At 45.7% G+C, this 21,242-nt stretch overlaps 1 long non-coding RNA gene across 1 annotated transcript; it reads right to left on the bottom strand.

Annotated features, from left to right (window-relative positions):
• Positions 1-3,145: 3,145 nt before the first annotated feature.
• Positions 3,146-12,323, bottom strand: LOC107319750 (uncharacterized). The gene is made up of 4 exons (XR_001557925.3): positions 11,667-12,323; positions 11,122-11,210; positions 9,895-9,988; positions 3,146-8,184 (listed from the first exon to the last, which is right to left on the bottom strand). It is a non-coding gene; the product is annotated as an uncharacterized LOC107319750 (long non-coding RNA).
• Between the last annotated feature and the right edge of the window lie 8,919 nt (positions 12,324-21,242).

Below are 21,242 nucleotides of genomic sequence, written 5' to 3'. Positions count from 1 at the left end.
TAAAAGCAAATTGGGATAGGCCAATTTTGACGCACAAGAAGTATTAAAAATAACCAGGCAGGATTTGTGGCTGTTGTAAGCCCACGTGGCTGGCTTGAACCATCACCAGTTGAGCCAGCCAAAGGGACCAGTGTGTTTTAATTCTTATTTGTATCCTAGAAACAAACAACAACTAAATAAATATAAAACACGAATTAGTATTTCCATAACGCCCAGGAGGTCAGTGCTGTACCCCAGAATGGCTGCATTGCCATGGATTTAATAACATTCATCCTAATGCCACTCTTCTCACAACTAACACACACTAGAGCTTGTCTGCTATTAGAAAAGGTCTTACACATCTACATGGCCTGTAGGTGATTGCAAAATTGGTATGAAAAATACATCAGGTCCAATTGAATGGCTGATATTCTAAAAGAAGTCCGAGCCTGGGAGGTGAATCTCTACATTTCAGTGCTCTCATTCCCTTAGGGCTTCTTTGGAGCTGTACCTTCGGCTGCTCAGGAAGGATTAAGTTTCAAAAGAAGGAACTCCAAAAGCCCATTTTTCAGATCACCTTTCTAAATCCATTGAATGTCTCCTATTGTAAAAACTCAAACATCAGAATTAGGAAATACCATTCTGAAATACCCACTCTATGTTGGATTTGACACAGTACATTGAGGAGCATGTAAAAGACCTCAGCTCTTGAAGATCCCTATTTTTAGCTCCCAGTGGGGTTGGTAGCTCTCTTTCTCCTTGAAGCCTCAATTTCACTGAAAGCCAACTGTCTGTGAGTAGGCATTCCGATAATTATTTGGCCTATTCAAGTGATAATGCACTACAGAGTTTACAGGTTCCTGAAAAAACTAAGAATGGGAATAAATCAGCCATCTAAAAAGGCAATTTTCTCATAAAAGAACTGAGAAAAGTCAGATAATGTGAGACAGGAGAATTAACTTCTTGTCCTAAAAGCTCTCTTAATAACAACAGTATGTAATTTGTTTAATCTTTCACACTATGTGTCAAGCAAGGGATGGAATTCAGTGCAAGTTTGCTGACTCCAGAATGGGAACAATAGCATCACCTGTATCAAGTGCTTCCATGGACAGGCACAGGACCATGACCAGCCTTCCCCAGGGCTGCGAGCTCTACTTTTCCCTAAAGGCTGCCTCAACTGCACTCTGTATCTGCTGCAGAAAGGGTCCAGGATGTGCTGCCCGCAGGCACCTGTGTGAGGTCAGCACCGACCTGGAGCAGCAGGTGATATCATAACCTCTAGCACCACAGGTTTCCACCTTCTGCAAAGAAATACAGTCTGGGAACAGCTTCCATAACACCTCAGTGTTGATCCCAGGCCCTCTCATTCTCTTTCTCCGCAGCCAGGCTGTGCCAGCATCACACCCCTCAGCCCATCCCATCCCCAGCCTTTCCCAGCACACCCACAAGCTCCATCAGGTCCCTGGTGTTATTGCAGGAGCCTCCTCACTGCAGAGGAGCAGCCACACAGCTCTGCCCTGCTACCTTCACAGACCCAGCGAGACACGAGTGCAAAAACAGAAGTGGCCCTGTGAGCACAGGAATAAAGTGAGAGCTGAAAACATAATTAGCAACCAGAAAGCATCCAGAAGTGTTTTCCTTTCTGAGGTCAGATAAGAATAGTTGCGATGAGCTGCTGTTCTGGTGGCGTGTTCCTCGCACTCCTTGTATCTCATTATGCCACTTTTCAGGGCCGTTGTCATAGTAGTCTACGAAGAACCTTATGTAAGAAGCAAGATGATGGTTCTGCAGCTTGTTAAAAAAGAGCATTTAACAGATAAGTGCTAATGTTCTAGATTAGGGATTCTTGCTCCCTTACCCTTCGCTGGATCATGTAAGCGCATGAATCACTTTGATTGCAAAGTACACATCCTCCCATCAGCTCAGAGTGGAAGATTACAGAGTCTGCTCAAGGCACCGTGGCAGCAGTAGACCAAAAATAAAAATAAAAAGCTGCAGTCACACACACAAAACTACCAATTCCTTGTTTCTCATGAGAAATGACTCCTTTGACTTATACCCAGACTGTATTTACACTTCTACAGTTGTGTCACTGCATTTCCACATTCCAGGCGGCACAACTTCAAGTGATTCAATGGGATTTATGTGACAGGCAGGGACTCACTGCCCTTCTGCAACTTTCAGGTATGTGTGTTTAAAAAGTGCAACCTTTTGCCAAGAAGACGCAGTGTTGCTTTGCAGAAGCTCACTGGACTTTGGGGAAACATTCTTTCAATCTTCATTCTTCCCACTGATTGCTTTGGGGAGGAAGCTTCTCTGCTTTGAGTGCACACCAGCATGGCTCCTTGGCAGCCCCATCTTATTGCAGCCAAGCAATGGACACACTGGGCTGATGGGAAGGAGATGGAGATGCTCCTGCAGTGCAACTGCCAGCCTTGGGATGCTTCGTTCAACTCTGCTCCCACTAGGGCTGGGTCATTCATCAGCAGCTCAAGGCCAGAGCACACACCTGCAGATCTTACCTGCTTTCTGAACTGTGCCTTCAGCTCTACCATAAGATTCTTTCCTTGTACTATCTTTTCCACCTTTCTCATTTCTGTCTTTTTTCTCCTCCTTTTCTCTCCCTGCCACCACTGCTTAAAGGCAGGGCTTCCACTCAGGGCTGGAGCTGCAGTACCACCGAATCCTTTTCTCCTTTTCATCCATAAGTGAGACTGAGAAAGGTGAAAATCCCAGCGAGAAGTCACGTTAGCAAAAAGCACGAACTGAAAGCCCTGTGGGGATGGCTGCAAAATGTTTCACCTCACCAGAGCCATCACCAGTGTGAAAACTTCACTCCTTGTTCTTTGAGGATTGTAACATCTCTCTGGTAACATGCATCTCTGAGAATCCTGGAGTACTGAGCCAATTGCATGCTCCTGAATCACTCCAGCCATGGCTGGGGTGACAACTGGCAACTCTCTTCCTTCCCAGGCCCACATTAAAGAACAGCTTTGGATGGGAAAAGGATTAAAACCCTGACTTGGTAGTGGTGGGTTCTGGGGCTTTTTGTGGGCTTTTTTCTTTTTTTTTCTTTTCTTTTTCTTTTTTTTTTCCTTTTTTCTTTTCTTTTTCTTTTCTTTTTTTTTTTTTTTTTTTTTTTTTTTTTTTTTCCTTTTCTTTCTGTTATTGTTAGGATACATAAAATAAAGTGCTGGCATGGATCTGAGATCTCAGTGTATTGGGGTTACTCAGAGGGAAAGCTGTGGTGTTTCTCATCTCCAGGAGGTAGCATCTTCTCATCTCTCCCACTGCTGGGCTGGGCAGGGACGTGGGCAGTGGGAGGCTGTAGGTGCAGCTCCCACCCAGCTTGCAAGGGATGAGTGCAACTTCCTGCGTCACCTATGGGCGAGATACTACAAAGGACGAATGACCCCGCTCAGCCTCCTCGCTCTGATCTCCTGCCAGCTCCCATTTCCACAGCCACTAGTGCAAAGGGCAGCTCATTGTTGCAGAAATTCACATGGGTTGCTTTTATGGTAAAGATCAAACGAAAGCAAAACCCCAGCAATGCAGGCTGGGGCTGGCTCCCTGCCGCAGCAGTAAGCGCCGTGCTGGGAAGATGTGCTTCATCCCTTCAGCATCTCTCTATTTGGGGACATGGACCACAGATGGGGGTGAAACCCAGGGGCACAAGGCTGTGATGTTTTCCATGCCTCTCCGCTCACCAGAAGCCAACATCTCCTGTCCCCAAAAGTCCCACAGAAGCAGCTCTGCCCCAGGCAGCATGGTTATGGGGATGAGCTGAGTGAGACCATCACTGAATGAGAGCTTCATATACTTTATTGATGACTTGACAATATTCTCACACTCTATGGCTCTATTTTAACCCTGTGCTGGAATAATATTAGCAGATAAACCCCAGTGGAAACCAGTCCAGCCACTATACTTGCAAAAACACGTTCTCACACATCCAGTAGCATCATCAGGGTGAGTGGCCCTTTGCCCTGGGAGAGGGGCTGGGTGCTTGCCAGGAAGCAGCCACACTCCCACTCTACAGGCTGCATTTTCAACTGCTGTGTAGCAAATCCGTTTCCAGCACACTGCATTGAAAATAGGGCTCAAGAAGACAGAATTAAGCTCCAACGTTCAAGATGCTTGTGTTCTTTGAGTAAAACCTCCTCCAAACCCCGCTGAGTCTGAAGAAGGCCCACAGTTGACTTCCGCAGGCACTGTGTGAGCACCCAGGGGCTGCTGCCAGTGGAGTGCTGCCATTTATGCTTTGCAAGTGTTGTCTCTTTCATATTGCTATTAACTCCAATCATGGCCCATTAATTCAGGAACTCCTTGGTGACAAATACAACTTGGTGCCATGACGTTCATTTGCAGCAGCAAGGAACAGTCCATCATGTGTTCCCAACCTCATGCCACTACAGAGCCTCGTTTCCTAATGCTGTTCTTCCTGCAGCCAGCCCATGCAGCAGATAAATGAGGAACAGGTATTCTTATGATTGTCATAAGAAGACCACAGCCCAGCCAGGCTCATCTTGCAAGGGAGGAGGTTTGAGTTCTTTTTCTGAGAAGCACTGGGATGTCAGCTTGAGGCCCCCCAGCACACAGCTGCAGGAACTACTGGCTGCATACAGACTCACGGATGCATGGAGCACAGTGGGCAGGTAGTGCTCCATCTCTTTCTAAAACCAGCTCTTTCTAAACACAGTTGCTCAACTTCCTGCAGCAACGAGGAGTGACTACACTATAGATGAAGAAATATTTCCTTCAGTTTACCCTAAATCCCAGCCAGTGATGTAACCAGCAATTCCTTGTTTTGGTGTTGCTGAATGCTGCGATGAGGTTCTCAATGGATTCTCCAGGGACTACTCCAGGGGATGTTCAAAACCCATGTGAAATCCTTTTCATTTTCCCATTTCAGTCCCCATGACAGCTGCCACCACAGTATCCTTGCACTTCATCTTGCCAATGGCAGCAGTTGGAGCTGGGACACTTCCAGCTCGTTTTGCTACCCTGTCTGAGATGGAATTTTAAGCTGCAACTTCTCTATGTTTAACAGGCATTGTGTCAAGGGCCCATACCCATCCCTCGTTTGGTCAGGAAGCTGCTAAATGCTTGTTCACATCATAGTGATAATGAGAAAAGGTCTTCCATTTTGCATCTTCCATTACACAACTGCACAAATCCAAAGCAGCTGACCTTTCCTTTCTCTTTCCTCCTCCTATATGAATGAACATTAATAGCTGAGACTTCCCCTCCTCTGCTCTCTCTACTCTGCCCTTCCTGAGTACAGCTTAGAGCTACTTGGTCAATGATTTGCACAGATCTGAAAAAAGCACAAGCAATTTTCATAGATGGGGATTTTACTTTTCCTCAGCGGAATAAACAGGATATTTTGCTCAAAATAAAACTAAATGCCCCAGCATTATCTATCATGCACATAATATTCTCCAACTGAATGTTCCTTTTTGCGTGATATTAAACACAAACTCCAGGAAATACAACTTGTTTCAATAGATAAGGAATTTAAAGGAATCACTCCATGCGTTATCGTCTTTATCGACATCCTACACTTTCCCCAGCAGAAAGCTGCCCAGAATGAGGACAGCGAGAACAAGCTCATCTCACAGCATCCAGGAACCAACTGCATCCCATGGGAGCTGGGGCTTTCCTTTAGCCTTGGAACCAACGAACTTGGAGCTTTGGCTGCGTATGTTTATGTTTCCATCCCTGATCCAATGTCAGCTGGACAAAAAAAACCCAAGGCTCTGGGGGCTTTCTGTGCACAAGGACAAGCTCCCAGCCCACTGCTGCCTGGACAGCAATGCCTGCAGAAGAAATACTGGCTGATGCCTGGTATCCACACACCGACCGGCAACACCAGGATTGGCTCTGCAGGAAAAGCTGTAGCTGCAGCACAGAGAAGCCTTTGAAGTTGACATTAGTGGGGTTGGAGCTGGTTTGAACTGTGGAGGAGAAGCGATACGAAAAGAAAAGGCTTTTATGCTGACAGTCAAGCTTAAGTCTGCCCTCACTACATGCGAAGTGTGAGCTCGAAACTTAAAGAGGGGAAAATGAAAGGGCTGGATTCAGCGGACACACAGCTCAAGCTCGGCTGTCAGGGGAATAAAGCCTTTGATAAAGAACAAATCCCATCCTCAGCTATTCCCATGGGTGGCACCAGCTTCAGCAGCTCCAAGAGCCAGGCTGTGCCACCAAGGCAAGCACTCAGCATCCTCCCATGCACTTCTGCTCCTCCATACTCACAGGCAGTATAGTGCAGAGCGTGCCCTCAGCATCACAGCTCCCTCCAGGTCCTACCACAGCTCCAACAGTGAAGATTCATTCACAAAATGCTCATGTAGCAACAGCACGTCACATAGTCAAAGTTGGACCTTGAGAGAGAGAGAGAAAAAAAAAGAAAGCAGCTCATAATTACTTGGGTTATATTTGCCTTTCCAAAGGGCATAACATTTTATGTGATTCATTAAGATCAGGGCCTTGGGTGTATTTGTGAAGGCCGTGCTGGCAGAGAAATTAATCATCCAAAGGCATGGGGCTGGGTTTGATGGTGGTTCCCGTGCCACCCGGCCCTTGGGGACACTGCGGTGCCAGCACTCGGCTCCAGGCACTACAGCCCACAGCCATCCCCGAGGTACTCATGTTCTCCTCTCCACAGCTCTTGTGTTGTTGTGATAGCAATCAAAGTGGTTTAATTAGAAGGAAAGAGCTGAACCACCACAGCTCTGCTGTAATGTGGCTTGCGGGTATTTTTGGTCCCAGTCCCAACAGTTGGTGCTTCCATGTAGCAGCCAGGGTGGGACCATAGGCTCAATGATAGGATGTGCTGGGCAGCTGCCAAGGTCAGGGCTGGGGACTGGCAGCCCTTCTGCAAATGCTCAGGCTGCATCCAGGTGGGTCAGAGCTGGGGGTAAGCAATGCATGTATACAACAGCTGATCTCAGCCATGGTATTTTTGAGATTGTTTTATAATAAACTCAAAGATCTACTGCTGTTCTATTCCTGCATAGCTGCATGAGTAATTACTGCTATACAGCAGCCTAACCTTTCGAGTATTTGCATTTCACATTGCATCCTTACTGGGAATAAAAGGTAACTGCACTCATCTGCAAAATGCCTCCGGTAACATTGATCATCAGGGGAATAGCAGAGTAAGGTGCACGCTGTGTGTGTCACAGTGCCACTTCCCTGTCACTTCAGCTCTGTTTGCTTGCAGAAAACTGCACTCCCTCCTTCAGTTCTAATTTCCTGCAGGAGGAGCAGAGCCACAGAGGGTTTTGCTTTGTGAGATGCTGCTGAGCTCTCTGACAGCAGCCTCTGCTCCATCAGCAGGAGTTGTTCTCTGTGCTGGGGCAGGAAAGGAGGCCATGAACTGGTGCAAGCATCCCTGGGGCAACGTGTCTTTTGGCACAGGGTGAGTCTCTGATGAGTTCATTTGGTAAGATCTTGCAGACTTTCCACAAACACATTCCTGACATAGGAGCAGAGAGACAGCTCCTAAAACCTTCACAAAGGTGGCATTACCTCCGTTCTTCCATACAGAAATGGGGTTTGATCCAAATGTTATAGGAACTTTTCTGAACACTTCAATGTCTTTTTAATGAGAAGCCTTGGTCCTTCTGGCACAAACATCCCTCCCCAGTGCTAAATCTCATTAGGAGTTGAAAAGACTGATGGAAACCGCACCACTGTAAGGGGAGGAAGGGCTGGGGTTGTTGCTCTTGTTTCCAGAGCATGAAATAAGGTATTGAATAATGAGTTTTTCTGGTGTTGCTTGAGTTCTGTGGGCAGATTGCTACAGCTGATTCCTAGCCACACACTGTACAAACTCACAAGCAAAATCCCTCGGTGGCACATCAGGTCAGGGAGGCCCACCCTGGCCTTTTGTGCACAGGGAGGTAAAAGGTGCAAGTGCTGAGCACTAGGGCTGTAACCCCCAGCCAGGTGGTGCTGGCACAAAGCATCGCTGTGGGTGGGATACGCCGTGCTGAGTGGCTGCAGACTGGGCAGGGGCTGCCAAGCAGGCGGGTGCTCTCAGGGCAGCAATGGTCATCCACAAACGCCCCAGAGGAGGAAATAATAACCGCAGACTTTCTCAGCTCAACACCGCAGGGCTGGCCACATTACGACTGAACTTTCCCCATTCAGACTCAGGTTTCATCACATTAAGAAGAAACAGAAGAAAGGCTGGAACTGGAGAGGGGATGGAAAGAAACAAAGAGCAGAGCAAAGCAGCATTAGTCATTAGAAATAACATGTCAGGAGATCCTTTTCAAAAATAACATAAACAGCTCACTTCGCTTCCTACGTCAGAAATGGTGATTCCATATCTGTTATTCTAGAGAAAGGGATGTTAACTATTAATAATACATACAGACATTAAAGGAAGCAGAGAAGTGATGTTACATGGGTAAGTGAACTGACAATACACGATCTTCAGCTACACTGATTATTATTAAGCATTTAAAGAGCATCTTAATAAGCTTGCAGCAAGACAGAAGCCCTCCAGAATGCTGTGCTCGTACCTACAACAGAACCAGATTTTCTCAGGGCAGGTGTGCAGCACAGGCTGGCCATGACTTCTGAGAGACCCTCTGTTCTTTCAAATTCCAGCTCGTACCTCACATTCATCCACCGCTCTGTTCTGCCTGCCGACCCCTGACTCTGTATCAAATATATTTTCAACTTGTCCTAATGAAAAATCTGTGAAGCAACAGGAACGAGGACAGGAGAAAGGCAGGCAGCAGAGCAGCGAGGGGCTGTCTGGGTGCGGAGCAGAGCATGGAAAGGGGCAGCAGCTCAACCTGTCTTCATTTTGCTGTTTGAATGTATTTTCCTCCCTTAACTTTACAGCCCTTGAGTCCATTACTCCTCCTGTGAAGCTGAAATTATGGGGAAGAATGGATCAGTGCATTTACTTGGTATCGTTATGTGTCAAGTACTATAGAAGTATTAAATTGGGAAGGAAATTTTAAAACCATTCTCCTGACATGAGTCACAGGAGTAAGCTATCAGGAGCCATGTCACAGGCTGGCAAGAAACATACAGCATCTTTACGACTCTTCCTTTTATAGAGCCCAAGCCATAAACAATAGAAACAAGGGAATGGAGCAATGTCATTTCATTAGAGTAAACGTGACATAAATTTAATAATGAATAATAGCTGTTATCTATAAAAATATGAAAAGCCATTTTCAAAATCATTAGCTCTAATTGCAAATGAATTTTGCAGCTTCTTTTCTATTTTGCATCTCTGTAATGAACTCTGATAAATTCAAGGGACTACATGTTAAATAAAGAGATAGAAGAGTCTAATTTGCTGCTTCATTAAACTGGCTTATTTCTAGAACATCTTGCTGTTGCTCTGAATTTCCCATCTCTGGAAGGTGGAGACAATGGAGCTATCTGTCTCTAATGTAGTGTGGCACGCAATTAGGGATTCAAAAGGATGTGAATCTCTTTCCATCAGAGATACACGCAGCGATTATTATTTTATTACCAAATACTGTCAGCATTACATATTTCCAACGGTTATGGTGACACCCGACTTGCATGTTAAGTTTGCACAAAGAGTTATAAAAAAAGTCAGATGGAGTTTATTTATACCACATTATTCCTTCTTACGTAGGCCTGCACAGAGTCTGGTACAGCTGAAAGTTCGTGGAGTTCAACACTGAACATTTGTAGTCAGAATATAAAGATGATGCTCTGTCGTGTGGATGCGGTTTTAAGGCAGTGATATAGCACAAGCTCAACTTTACAAACCATGGTCACAAATCAGCAAAGAAGTATATCTGAACCTCTGTTCAGCAAAGCACTTATACACATGAATCTCAGACACTGTCCTTTGCAGGGATAAATTTTAATGCAACTAAAGGTCTTTCAGCTTCAATTAAAACTTACCTTCAGCATTAGCCCCAAAGGTCTCTAACCTCTGCTTGCACCAAGTGGCTCTGGCTACAAGCAGGTACACATCAGAAAAGTGGTTGAAAAGGACCTGGAAACACAAACAGATTTTAGCTTTGAGCTTATAAAGATGCTTTCTTAGATGCAGTATGAGCTTAGGTTTTATAACATGGCAAGTAATCCACAGGAAAGACTCACCTGGTAAACTGAAACACATCAAAAAGACATGATTTAGGGTGGTATTCTATCTCCATATATCTATTTCATACCTCTACATACACATATTCCCCTTCACATACATACCGTGTTATATCAGCATTATCACACGTGTACAATGGGATTACCAAACCAGGTCTGCAAAGTCCTACTTACATAGAATCATTAAGTTTGGAAGAGACTTCTAAGGTCACCAAATCCAGCCATTGACCCAACAGCACCGTGCCCACTGAACCATGTTCTGAAGTACCACAGAGAACTTTATCTTGGAAAAAGCACTACACAGCCTCCACTCTGGATTTCATCCTCTTCTGAGCTCTACCCCACTGGAGCATCACGAACAGAAAGCTAAAGCAAACAGGACCCAGGCTTTCTTGTCCTGCCTTACACTGATACATATGTGTTGTGCTGACAGGAGACTGTCACCTCTGTGAGTGTATCCATGCATGGGTCAGGTCAGGTGTCGCACACATGTCCAAGGAGAACATGATGAGCGCCATTCAGATTCCCATGCAGATTGCCAATGGTGTGTGCTTTCCTGTCTCACCATTAATGTCAGAACTGAGTGACACAGCTCAACTTAAAAGTTTGTGGTACAAGGGAAGATGGATCCAGCCTTGACAGTTCTTTGCATAACTGTGATCACTTTCTCATGGAGAAAGGAGTCTCTAGCCAATCACGTAACCCAAATTGCTGTGCCAGCATAATGGAGACCAAGAGCTGTACTATAATTTATAACTACACAGAGTAAAAAGGAGGGAAAGAAACTACCCAGAATATTGGACTTGAGAATTTAAACTCACAAGTCAGGACATTCAAAATCATGGCTCCCGCAGCACCCATAACTTAGCTCCCTGCACGTATGTAGCATGTACTGCTGGGTAGGAGCTCATATTTATGCCTCGCTCTTGCTCTGCCAGAAACAGAGTTATGGCTGCTGTGGGAACCATCAGTTTGATTTTCATGACTTTTGTGCATTGAACCTTTAAGAAAGGGAAAAAAACTCACCTGTTTGGATGGTGGCAAATGGTTCTCCTCCATTTGCCCATATTTCCACTTCGTCTTCTCCCCTCCTGCCCTTTCAGGCCCAGGTAAATCTATGGATTTTACAAAATCAGAGAGGAATAGTTGTTGAAAAGAAGTGACCTGTGCTTTCTTTGGAAGAGATGACATCTTTGCATACAGTCCCGACCCGCACAGGACCTTGGCAGGAGGCTGCCTTAAAAACACAGCAGCCTTGGGAGTGAGTTTGTATTTGCAAAATGGCATTCACAATTACAATGCCTTGCAATGGACTTTCACTAACCTCCTAGACTCAGCTAACTGGAAGACATTTACAACACTGGTTCTAAATTCATCAAGATGAACATAATCACAAATGGAGCAAGCAATGGTGAAAGCCTGAACCTCTATTTCAGAGGCATTTACCATCACCAGTTGCACTGTGGCTTTGGAGAGGTGAAGAAGACTGCATTTTCCCTTTCTGTCTGAAGCAGTAGTAGCTCTTATGTGGCCTTTTTGCTGGAAATGCTACTTGGGAGATTGGCACATACCTTCAAAGAAATTTTCTTCTGTTTCTCTTCTCAGCGCTATTAAGTAATGCCTGTTGCAGTGGCTCAGATGTGGTTGCAGCGAGGGGAGCCGTGCCTTTGCCGAAGGCTGCACAACCAACACGAAGCTTCCTGATGGCTTGGATAACCTTTGGGTTGAGTCCTAAATTGCTTCACCTCTTCAGCTTCTCCACTGCCTCCCCAGCATTCCCATCACAGTGCTGACAGCCCCTGTATAACAGCAGCAAACACAGCAGTGCATGTGTCCAGGCCCTGCTCACAGCTAACTGCAAGGAAGGAAAAAATAGACAGTGCTGACAAGGTTAACATGCGGTGTTTTGAAGTGCTGGTGCACACTGCTGGGATGGTTGGTTTTGTGACCAATGTTTCCCATTCCATTGGGTCATTTATTTGTAGGAGGAAGGAAAGAAAAGAAAATTAACCTGGACGCTGCCTCTGTCTCCCTGCACAGCAATGCTTTCCTGTGGAGGCCCCACTGATTAAAAAAAATGCTTTTAATTTGACTTCCTGGAACATTATGTTATTTTCAACTCCAATATGGGTTTATTTCAGGCATATTTCAGGAGCTTTGAATGAACAAAGATGCAAGAAAATGTATTACATTTGGGAAAATCATACAAATGGTAAATGTCTTTTCAAATAAGTTATAATGATATTTCAAGGGCAGTTTAGACCTATTCAAATCGCATATTCTCATTACCATTCTTAGCAAGAAGCATAAGTCCTTCAATCTCTGTGTAGTTTTGCTACTCTCTCCCCACAATTTTCAATTTCCTTACAACTATTCATCTGATTTATTATTTCCCTCCTGTATTTCAAATGCACTGTAACCCCATACATTTGTTTCACTCTCTCAGTTTCAATACTCAAGGTCGTTAATACCCCCAAATCTTCTTTGCTTATAACACAACTTTAAATGTGCTCTTTCTTGCCCAATGGCTTGTTACGCAATTACCAGTGCCAATATCATCTTGTTTTTATAGTTTTATGATTAAAGAGATAAAAATGAACTCAACTGAATAAAAGGTAAGAGCATGCTTGCAATATCTGTGGCAAGGCTGCTGCTGCTCCTATTGCACAGACGATACGGAGAGATGCAAAGTTAATCTTTTTCAGCACGGTCCCTGAAAGTTAACTAAGACAAAATGAATTATGTAGCCCTAACATTTGGCCCTTCTGATTAAGTACTGCTTAAACGCGTTTCAAGTTTTAAATCGATCACTTTGCACAGGGAGGCGAGGTGCACATCAGTCAGGATGGTCTGAGTTTGCCTTGAAAACTGAGCATCCTCAACAGCAGTGTCTCCAAGTGCCACCCCACAGCTTTGCCTCCACATCCCAGTCGTCATGCCCCAAGCCATCCCAGCTGGGAACCACACAAGGCCCCAAGGATGCTTGCCCCTTCCCTAGGAAGGAGAGTGCACCCAGAGACAGAGAGCCTCTGGGCAGCTTGCTCCAGGTGCAGGACTGAGCCATCTTCCCTCTTTCCACACCCTGTACCCTCTCAGCTTTCCAAGGCGCAGCTGAAGCAGGGAGCCCCAGGAGCTCTGCAGGGCTGAGGGAGGAGTGCACTCACTGGATGAGGAAACCAGACACAGCAGGGACGCATCCGTTTTCCCTCCTGCTAGCCCAAACCCTCCCTTTGAATCACAGCTTTGGCTTAAAAATGGGAGGTTAATGTAAACATATAGCTTGCTTTCAGCCCGAGGTGCACAGTTCCTTCCTCTCTACTGAAAGTTGTTATTTTTTTTTCCCCATGCAACCTACAGACACAGAATCACACCCAAATACAGCAGACCTTGCCCTTCTCTCCTGGGAGATACAATGCACCACCACCTCGATACTGCTGTCACATCTGGCTGGTAACAAAGCAGGCCCCTGTAGTTCCTGGAAAAGTTAAGTTAGATACAGCCTCAAACCAGCCCTAGCCACATCCACTCTCCCTTACCCTACAGCATCAAGCAAATGTTGCACGAAGTTACCACCCTTTATCATGGCAAGAGGAGGCACTGCTACACCCAGTCTCCAGGCAAGACCCCTCCAAGCTGAGCCCTCCTCCTCAGAGACCTGCTCATTTAACATCCTCTAATAAGAGCTACAGCCCCACGCGGCTGACTGGCTCGGTGCTAACAGACCATTAAAGCACTCATTAGGGAAGGGCTGTGCTTGCTCTTTGGCCTTCGGAGCTCAGATGAGTTGCCAGCTATGCTCCTTGAGGAGCATCCTTAAGAGAATAATGTCTGATGATAAATTTACAGCTACAGCAACTGCATGCTAAGTGCGTTTTACCCCAGCTAGTCGTGTGTCACAAGTTGTCAGTACAGATTGGTGGGAAACGGATATGAAATATTCATGAAGTTATCAATGGCACCGAGATACCCAGTTAATTATGCTGCTTAGCACTTCCTCGCAGGCTTAGAGTGCCCAGCCCCACTTCCTCGTTAAGGTAACTACGGTTTGATTGTGCCTTTGTGGCAGCCTCCGAACCACTGACACACTGCTTTGCTCTTGGACCAACTCCATCTTAATTAGCTCTGCTGCCACTGGAATTAAGCGACATGTTGTAGAAGTCACTTAAATTAACTTCCGACTCTTCCTCAGACAGATGGGGCCTCAGTACTCGTGCCTGCCTATTACGTTTGTTTAATCATTCTTTAAAGGACTGTCACAAACAGGCAGCATGCCGTAACGTGTGGCTGCGTCAGAAATGTGACCTTATCTCCAGAGCGTTCTGAAAAAGAATGTGTTTCTTAGAAGGTATCTGCATTTCTCAAGGCAACACATGCTGAGAGGGACTACAGCATCGCCTTCCCAAAGCTGGCTGCTCTGCTAGCAACTGCAGGACAGCTGGAAGAAGCCCAAATGATGCAGGGTGGGGTATTCTTAAGCATAACAACCCACATTTTAGACTAAATGTACTTTAATTTGAATTAAGTCAATTAAAATTGACTTCAAGCAGTTTCTACAAGCATTATGGTTTGACTCAATGGTCCTGCAGGTCTTTTCAAACCTAAATGATTCCTCAGTTCTGTGATTAGCAGTGCTGAGAGTAACACTGCAACCATTCACAAAGGGAGAGTGCAGCTCCAGTGTACACCCCACCCTGCGCAGGAGAGAAACAAAACAAGCAGACTATTATTCAAGAGACTTTTCTGAGATGTGGCCATCTACAAGGTTTCATCTGGAGCTGCAAGCAGACAATGCTTTTAGTTTTCAGCATTTTCCAGAGGAAAGTTTTGCATTAGTTCCTCCCTGGAGATCTGCTTTCAAGCTTCAGCTTCAGTCAAGCTCAACTTTCAAAGTTCACCTGGCTCTGACAACACACTTTGCTGAGCATGCAGACCATGCAATGCAGAGCATCCCTGCAGGTTCCTGTGATGCTCAGCCCTGCATGGTTCTTGCCCTATCCCATGCAATGCAGAGCTAAACAGTAATTTAAATAGAACTGTCACTTGCATAAGCAGTGCTGGCAAAGACCTGCATGAACACGGGTTTGGAAACCTTTGGCTCATTTCTCTCAAGATGTATTGCAAGATAGCAGCAATGCTATCATTCTTGCCTGGTGTGATAATGTCTTACAGGTGGGACCATAGAACAGCATTTGAGAATCTCCCAGACTGCGGCTTCAAAAAGCATAACTTCCACCATTCACTTGAAAACTTCATCCTATGTAGGCTATCTTCAGTGCTGACACAGCTGCCAGTTTGCCCAGCTAACCTTAACTTTGGAAGGCAGGCTTAATCTGCTATACTGTAGCCTGTCTGTTACAAGTTATCTTGCTTTATTCCAAGCAATGCAGACCCTGATGCAGCAAGGCACTTAAGTACATGTTTAAGTGTCATCTCATTCAGCACACGGGCTGTAGCACTGGCTGAATCAGAGATACTGTGCTTCAAAATCCCCCTGCTGTTCTGTGGCAGGACTGGATGTGGCATGGTATCACTGCAAGGGGAAGGTGCTCACTCTGGGTCATGTTCTCACCGACCCAGAGCTGCCTCAATGAGCACACTGGCTTCTGGGGGAGCAGGATGGGTGCTGCCCAGCTGCAACCATGCTTCTGCAAACTGTAGAATGAGTCTGTCAAACTGAAGTGGGTTTGGAAGCCACTTTCCTAGCTCTTGCTCCATGGCTACTGCATTAAATATTAATCTCATAGAAATACCTGTGGTGTGGCATTAATTCCCTAACCTATTCTAAGGTGTCCTATTATACCTGTAGTGACTCCATGTGTTGGTCCTGCCATAAAATGAGATCAAAGTCTCTGTCTGCCGACCCACAGCTCTCATGAACTCCCTTTTCATGGCTCCAGGGTCACCATTGCCTTCCCTGGGCACACTGCCTTGTATATAAAGGAAAGAAACAACTATCCTCTCTACAACAGTGCACAATAAGGACATGATTAAACCATACTGGGTGCTGAGAGGCAAACGACTGCACTATGATGTTCAAAAAGCCAGAATAATGTGATGGTTATAAAGACAGACAGCTCAGGCAAAGATTGCCTAGAGCACAGAATGATTGTCAGGATGGGCAAAAATGTAGAAAATCATGTGTGTGTGTAAGCTGCCAAAGCCAATTAATCCAAAGAACATTTTGCAACCATTAGGCTTCTATTACTGTGCATGCATCATAATTACTATGGGTCTGCGTGGATATGGTGGCAGATCTTTAACGATATCGAGTTTTCATTTGACCTTTAATTATTTTCATTGCATTTGTTTGTGTTGAATCGTTGCAGCATCTGAAGTTTGAAAAATTGACTCACTTGTAATTTGTCATTTCAAGTGGTGCTGCAATAGAACACCGGTATCCTCCCAGGAACAAGGCTTAGGAGTGGGGAAGGGATGCTGTGGTGCTGTCCTGTCTCATGACATTTTACAGCAACTCTTACTGTTGCCATCAGAGCCTGAATAATACCAGAAACATGGTGACCAAGGAAACTTCTGCTGATAGAATGGTACAGAGAGCACTTCTGCTCAGCATCTTTAACTTGGGCATCCTCCTCTGTGGTAAGAGGAGCAGTAAGAGCTGAGAAATGAGACGAATCCAAACCTCACAGCATGGCACTGGAAGTGCACCATGGGGCTGACTTGAAACAGCGTCACAGCAGAAAACAGCATCACTACCAGAAATGCTACATTGATCAAGTCACAAGTCAAGAGTTGTCCTATGATCCTGGACTATATGGAGTTGACATCTCCTACACAGCAGGTTGCTGCAAAGCATCTGTCCAAAGAAAGTTCCTGGTTTGGTTTCCTGCCCAAGATACCCAGGCCTGCAGTCTCTGCAGTCATTGCTGCCTCCCTGGAACTCCTCTCAGATGGCTTCCCCTCTAAAGCTCTCACTGCTTTCTGTTCCCATAACATTTATTCACATTTATTCTCTCTCACCCCCAGGGAATCTTCAGGGGCTCAAGCAGAGGACAGACTCCAGGCAATTGGCCTTCAGCTTTATGAGGAGGATCTATCTGCCTTTTTTTCTCACCCTTCTACCAGATTCTTCCTTCTCCAAACCCAACTGTGAGAGCCATCCTGAAAAACAATCAAGCCAGTCCTTCAGGGAACTTCCACTGGGCCAAAAGAGAGCTCTTTGTTTCATTATACTGTTTAAAAATGAAGCATTTCTGGTAGAAGAGGTCATCTCAGAGCATTTGCCTGGCCTTGCCTAGCCTTGCCTGTCTGAGGTTTCGAGGCGATTAAACAGATGGATTTCTTTAGACAAGTCATTACCTGTTCATCTCCTTTCTTTTCTGGGGAGCTGGTTGTGAACTGTAAGTTACACTTTGTTTTGTTTCCTTACCCAGATGTTATTTTAAGTGTCTGAGTTCTATAATTGTGTAGTGCTCTGGGCAAGTGAGGCAGAGAAGCAGCAGCTGAAGAAGGCTGCCTGGCCTCTCTGCTAGCATTCATCCAGCCCTGTTTGCTCCACAGGATGAGCACAGGGAGGTGAAGCAGCCCCTGCTAGACGTGCAGAGCTGCTGGCCTGGGGGATCACTGTGACAGGCAAAGAGACATCTTCCAGGAAGGAAAAACAGCAAAAATCCCAGGTTTTTGGTGGTGATGGTTGTCACTTCCCCCCCCCCTACTTCTGGAGGCAGAAGACTTCATTTATCTGTTGCATTTGCACTCTGAGACATGGAAGTTTTCAACACGATAACCAAGAAAGCAGCTCTACAGTCAGCACGAGCCAGGGCAGCATTTGGGATTTTATTTTTGTGTGCCTGCATTACTTCAGAATGCAAAGAGCTTTGTGCCTGACCAAACTCCGTGCTGCCCCATCTCTCCTGCACCTGAAATCCCACACGTAAAGCTGCAAAGCTACACTGAGCTACTCTCATCCATCTGCACTGCTCTGGGCCTCTCCTTCCTTCTCTTTTTCCAGTTCTATCTAAAACACACAGGAATTATGCTCAACCTGAACCCTCAGCACTCACTGCTGACCACCACGCTCTGGGTGTGCACATCCCAGTCCATTTCCCCTGCCATGCAGCTCACACCACAGATCAATCACCAGCTGCAGTGCATCCATTTTCACAGAGAAGGTGGCATCACACCTGAACAGGTTGCCCAAGGAGGCTGTGGATGCCCCATCCCTGCAGGCATTCAAGGCCACCTGGATGTGGCTCTGGGCAGCCTGGTCTGGTGGCTGGCAGTCCTGCACATAGCAAGGTCATTGGTCATTGTGGTCTTTTTCAGCCTGGACCATTCTATGATTCTAATGACTGATAGAAACAATTACTTCAGGTGAAGGCTCGCAGGTACATATGCAAGTGAAAAGTACTTCAGAAGCCCAATTAAATCAAGTGGGCCAAAATCCAAATATAATTTTCTCCCTGGCCAGCTTTAGTGGTGGTCATCAAACACAGCTGACTGTCATGCTATTCATTTTTATCACCACTCCTTCAGCAGCATGATGGAAGCAGAGCAAAAAAGGGTTTTAGATACATGAAATGGATGCACTGAATGAGCAGAAAGCGGGTGAGCACTCATGGGAGCACCTTTTGAAGCTATTAGTTGTTTAAGCGGTTTGTTGGAAGAATAGGGAGCTGTGCATGGCTCCTTGCCATGGAGAGAGCTTTCCTGGTTTGTCTACATCAAAGGCTTGGAGCTGCACCGCCTACTCATTTGATCTTAATTCAGCTCAAAAAGCTGCTCTTCATGCACTTCTAGGTATGACTTAGACATGAAGCATGATGCAACGGTCCTTTGATGAATAAGGAAACATAGTCTGGATATCATCTGTGCCAGGCAGATTTCATCTGATTTGGGGAAAGAGGTGAACACGTAACAACACACGCACATACATGCTGCTATAAATAAAGCACAAGGTGCTCCCGAGGGAACAGGAGCCAAAAGCCACTCCTTTGATTCAATTCACTGCCCCAAATCATCTCTGTAATTTCATCACCCTAAAAATATCCTCAGAGACTGTGTTCTCAATGCAAACCACCATCATTTCAAACAAAGCCCGGTGTGCTGGTAGGTGCTATGGCAAAAGAATGGGAACAAAGCTGCACTCCCCTCTTGCTGCCAAGCGGGTGATAACAGCAGCAATAACAAAGGACTGCTAAACCTCGGTGGCTTCTCTTCAAAGGAGGAAACAGACCAGTGGTTTCTGCCTAGGAAGAAGCAGATTTTCTCCTATGTCTCTTTTGAAGCAGGATAGCCAAGGTATTCAGACATCTGAGCAGAGGCAATAAGGTCTGCTTTTATAGCACATGGGCTGCGTTTAATGGCTGGATCTGCTGAAGGAGCACCAACCCCTGCACATAAGGGGATATGTGAGGAGCTGGGAGCGGGCAGAGCATGCAGTGAGTGCTCCTGCAGGTCCCAGGCAATGCCCCTGCTGTCTGCCAGCAAACCTGCCTCAAAGAAGAGAGGGTCCATGCTGCTGGGCCTTCTCACAACCTGGAGCACTGAGCAGCAGCCTTCTTGGCTTCAAGGGCTCCAACCACTGAAAAAATACAGGGCACTCCTGTTGGCTCCATTTTGTTGGTGTTCACTGGATGCCCCCAGCAGGATTTGCAAGGGGAGCCTGCTGTAAGCCAGCATGCAGCAGGGCCCAGCTAAGACTCCGAATGAGTGTGCTTCTCAAGAGAGAGCTCAGTGGCCAGTAAGGAGCAGTTTAAGTGAAAGCAGTTTAAGCAGATCAAGGCAGGTATTTTTATATTCAGTGGCTGCGTTGAAGCTGTTACATTACAGAAAACAGGTTCTGGGAGACTACACTGAGCAACAAAGGCACCATTATCACATTAGTGCCTGAGCCCAAGACTGCTGACATCCACAGAAGCCCTTCAGTGACTAACAGGCTGTGGATCGAGCCTGAAGAGGGACCCACACACCACACCATTTAAAATCAAGACTAAGTCAATCAGCTTAGTGAAGTAACACAATTTCCTTCCCTGCCACCTCCTGCTAACGCCTGGGTTCAGGCTTTGAGTGCCAGCTGTTAACTGCCTCTCTTGCATGCAGAACAGCAAGGAGTGGCTCTTGCAGACCTCCCCACACAATGGGACCTGACCATGCCATGCACGAGAAGATGCCATTCCTCTCCTCAACTCAGGGCACGTTCCTGCAGCACGGAAGTGTTGGTGGTTCAAAACTGGCAGGAGGACAGGTGGGTTGGAGCTGTGTTATTCAACATATGCCATGTCTTGGGGCAAAATATGGGTCAGATCAACTCCTTACATCCGTCCCTGTCCTTGCTAGCCTTCATCCCTTGTCTCGCAATCAGTGTACATCCAGCTCCAAACCCAAAACAGGGCTGAGTCAAACCCATTCTGGGTGTCCAGGCCCTAATGCAGTATGTTATTTGCTTGGTTACTGGAGATATGGTGCCAGGCCCTGTAACACAAATCATTTCTGAAAGAAAAATTATTCTACAGTGTCAACAGCATAGAGCTCCAGCTAGGCCAGGAGAAAACAAGCTGCAAGGCATTTTGCAGAGATGAAGAAATGAAAAGGCTCTTTGCCTGCATTTTACCTTGCACAGATGGAAAAGAAGTACAAGGCACTCTGACACTCATCACCCTTAATAGATGTCCCACGGCTAAAGCCTCTCTCACAGTGCTGAAAAAGTAGGGGCCAGCCTGCAACTCACAGCCTTCAATAAGAGAAGCAGCCATTTGTACAGAGATGTGAAATATTTAGCCCCAGAGTGCTCCATTTCACTTAATTTGATATCACTTAACACTTGGAAAACTTCTATTAACAAAATCACCAGAGATTCAGATTCCTGCTGCATCCAAATGCATCCAGAAAAGAAATGTGTCCATTTTTCTGTGCAACAAATGCTCAATTGCAGATTTTCTGGATAATAAAATCTCCAGCCCAGCTATTTAATTACTCAGGTGACTGGTGGAAGAATATGAAGCTACAGAAATCTATAGCCATATGCTGGGAACTCTGGAGTAAGTTGTAACAAACAGTAGCTTTAAAAAGAAACAAAGTCAGCTATTTGGAAGCTTACATTATGGATAATGATCACTTAATAATTATGCAAAGAAGTGCCATATTTGCTCACATAATCTCTTCTTATGAGGCCAAAAGTATTTTTGTTG

Source organism: Coturnix japonica, chromosome 15 (assembly GCF_054131305.1).
Source record: "Coturnix japonica strain WE chromosome 15, WE-NBRP24, whole genome shotgun sequence".
NCBI lineage: Eukaryota > Metazoa > Chordata > Aves > Galliformes > Phasianidae > Coturnix > Coturnix japonica.
This window is presented reverse-complemented; position numbering and strand designations above follow the sequence as displayed.